The 3,707-nt window shown below is 42.5% G+C and overlaps 1 protein-coding gene across 2 annotated transcripts in view; it reads right to left on the reverse strand.

Moving 5' to 3' along the window:
• Window positions 1-66, reverse strand: part of rnf2 (ring finger protein 2) — an 81,689-nt gene extending 81,623 nt beyond the window's left edge. For both annotated transcript variants that reach the window (XR_009769623.1, XM_061693065.1), the window contains exon 1: window positions 1-66. This exon is cut by the window's left edge and continues 19 nt beyond it. The gene's annotated coding sequence lies outside the window, so the exon portion shown is untranslated.
• Window positions 67-3,707: the final 3,641 nt, after the last annotated feature.

The raw sequence follows: 3,707 nt of genomic DNA on the forward strand, positions 1-3,707 counted from the left end.
GAAGAGAGTACGTCTCGGTGTATGCAATATGGCCGAGGAGGAAGACCAGGAGGCTTTCTTCTTCTCCGTCTCCTTTTGTCCAATCTGGTGGTTAGTAAGTAATCATGTGCATTACCGCCACCTTCTGAAACGGAGTGTGGAACAGGACTGGTTAATCGGAAAAGAAAAGAAAAAAACGCAGACCGGTTTCACGTGAAGACATTTTGGCGGAAGCAAATAAAAACAAAAGATTAAATATACACCATTAATTTCATTTAATTGTTTCCTACGCATATATTTCTTTTAAAACAAGTGAGCCAGTCCAGGGGACGGCAAGCTTAAATACTCAAAGAGACATTTGGATAGTCTTGTACATGAAAAAAAAAACTCCGGGAGCTATAAAACCCTTTTGACATCTAAAGGCAGGATATAACTGTATCAAATATATTGTTGTTGTTGTTGTTTTCTTACCTGTTTGTAGAGAAAAACTAGTGTGTTGCCTTTATGAAATAAATTAACTGCTACAGAGAACACAAAATGTTATTTATGGAGGAAACAAAGCCATTATAAACACTAAAACACTACTGATATATGGCGCCCCCCTACATCAACGATTTACATACGCTTACAAAAAAGTCAAATAGCAATAATTTTTAACATTTCCTTTAATTTATATGATAACTTGCCACACAATTTAAAATATAAAATAAAACATTTTCTTCATTTTGACTGCCAAAAAAATCATGCGTGTAACTTGCTGTTGCAACACCTAATGGGACAAACCCAAAGTAGCAACAACTTGACCTCTCTTTCTCCCATTTACCCCCCTTTTTTCTTCTTCTCTGTGTTCTGGCCAGTTTTGGTCAATTTTACATGTTTCCAGAGTTCGATAGGGTCACATCAATAAATTTGCCCCTACCCCAACAGAGAGCAGCAGTATACCTATCAGCCAGAGGGGGGAGTATTTCGTATTATCATTTGTAATAATATAAATTGTACATTTGTAGACATTTGAATCTGTTTTCTATATTAAAAGAACTCCATGCCTTAGGCTTGACTGACATCTAGGGGTAGAAACATCACACACCACATCTCCATACAGACACCACTGTTTCAAATACATTTAGGGGGTTTATATGAATGAACTGTAGTCCAGCCCTTATGCATTCCTTGTCCATTTTCTTTTGGACATTTTTTGGACTTTGTTTTCCAACAAATAATAAACTGTTACAGTAAGAGTTTAGAGGGCTGAAATTTGGCCACACAGTTTTGAACAAGTAAAAACCATGGCGGAAATAGGAGATAGGCAGCTTGGATTTCCCCAAAAAATAATGGTTTGGTCTCTGGTTCCATTTGGTGTTTTTTTGGGAGAAGAGCTTGCAACAGAAGCAGTATATAGGCTGTTGTTTTTCTTCGAATAGACTAACCAGCGACTCTTGACCGTTCCTTCATTCATGAAATGTCTGTAAAAATGGTGGCGATGGCAACTTCTCCCATCTTCTCTTTTGGCAAACTGAAAGTCTGATGATACCTGCTGTGGCCCTCTGGTGACTAACTCCACTCTTCCATTGTCAGAAAGAGATGGCCAGTCAGCACCGTCTAAAGGGGTTGCCTTTGAAGTTCCTTGCAGTTCAGGAGTGCTGACAGACAGGGAGTCTTAAGGTTTTTGAGACAGGATCATGCCCACTGTGCTTGGCCCTTCACCTGCAAGCAAATTAAACGTATATGCAAATGCTCACAATGATTTACAAATTGCAATACATCAGGCAGTAAACACATCTGAAGCACAAATATGGATAATAACAGTAATATTGTTCTGTTACATGAGGAAGAGATTAAGAATACAGTTTTATTGTTTTATTATTATATATCATTTTGGGACTCCATTTTGAGCGTCAGCCTCACAGTTCAATCCCTGGCCCGGCCTGTGTGGAGTTTGCATGTTCTCCCTGTGCCTTCGTGGGTTTTCTCCGGGCACTCATATTTCCTCCCACATCCCAAAAACATGCATTAATTGGAGACTCTAAATTGCCCGTAGGTGTGACTGTGTCATATGTGTGTGTGTGTGCGTGTGTGTGTGTGTGTGTGTGTGTGTGTGTTCCGGGTTTTGTCTTCCCCTCCCTGTTTCACACACACCTGCTCCTGTGAGCATCTTCGCCACCTGTGCCTCGTTCACCCTTACAAGAGGTAATATTGTATTTAACCTCGTGTCTCATTCCCTCTCATTGCCAGTTCGTTGTACCTTGTCGTCAGGTTCCAGCATTCCTTGTCACAGACTCACAGTAAGACTTTGACCCTGTTCCGATTATCAACCTTGCCTCTTTGCCTCATGTTCTTGGATACTGTTGCCTTTCTTGGATTGCCTGCCCGTGTACCGACCTATGCCCGTCTATTAAACCTCTCTTTTTGGAAACTGTCCATTTGTTTTGGAGTTGTGCATTTTTGGGTCCTATCCTCTGTTCCGTTCATGACAGTGAGTGCGAATGGTTGTTTGTTTGTATGTGCCCTGCGATTGGCTGGCAACCAGTTCAGGGTGTACCCCGCCTCCTGCCCGATGACAGCTGGGATAGGCTCCAGCACGCCCGTGACCCTAGTGAGGAGAAGCGGCTCAGAAAATGGATGGATGGATGGATGGATGTTTTTTTCGGAAAAGTTAAAATCAAGTTTTTCTTTCTTTTTTTTTTATTAATAAAATTAAAACCCAAAGTGATTAAAAACAGCCACTTTGTAAAAGAGCTCTGTTAATTAACCGGGGTTAGTTACAGTGATCGGTTGTCAGTTTAAATCGTCAGAAGGTGTTGTGCACGTTTGCTGGCGGAAGGTGGCGGCGTTGCTGTATAGCAATGTTGACGCCTTCCGCCGGTGAAACTCGTTAAGAGTCTCACGTTGTAAATCCCAAAACTGGTTAAAAATACCAGGCATAAAGCTTGAAAGCAAGATCGCGGCAAAACGACTGAAAATTGAGGCTTTTAACTTAAAAACGCTCTTTCCATCTATCATGAATTGAGGCAAGCTCTCTGGGTTGTTCGGTTGCCTAGGCAACAGGTGATGCCAGGCTGCGCGGTGCTCACGGCGGAACAGCACACAACGGAAGCTTACCAGCAGAGAAAGCCCATGTTTATTGTTTCAAAAGCAACGACCCAAGATGAACACGATGCCTTAGCAGGCAATTGATAATAGCTTACTAGCGGCTGACAGCTTCCAGTCACACAGCCGAAAGTTGCGTGATGGAAGAAACGTCCACAAGGGGGCACTCGAGGACAACCCGGAGCTTATGCTACGGATCACACCACGAAGGAATAAACCAAGGTGGTAACGTCACGATGACGTCACGTCTCGCCAAAGGAAGACGAATTGCGAAGGCTTAAGTCTATAAATGACCAAATGGCATTCAATGAGAGGCTTGTGATTTTAACACAAAGCGAAAATGCAAGCAAAACATTGGCGCCCGTCATGGGTCCCACGTGTTTTTTTTTTCAAACACGGAGAGCTAAACTCTTAGCTCGGAGCTTACTTGCCATAACAGCAGAGATTCCCGGTATAACAACGCCTCCTAGTGGCGACCAGTGACTTCCCAAATCGACTATTGACACAGCGAAACTCAGAATACAATGTCCAAAACCCACAACGGTCATATAGTTAGTCTGGTTAACGACTCCAGCCGCTATAAAACGGCAAAAAAGATAAGAACCGTACAAACGCTCAGAATTCGTGACCCGTTCTCGATC

The sequence above is a fragment of the Phycodurus eques genome, chromosome 13 (assembly GCF_024500275.1).
Source record: "Phycodurus eques isolate BA_2022a chromosome 13, UOR_Pequ_1.1, whole genome shotgun sequence".
Classification (NCBI taxonomy): Eukaryota; Metazoa; Chordata; class Actinopteri; order Syngnathiformes; family Syngnathidae; genus Phycodurus; species Phycodurus eques.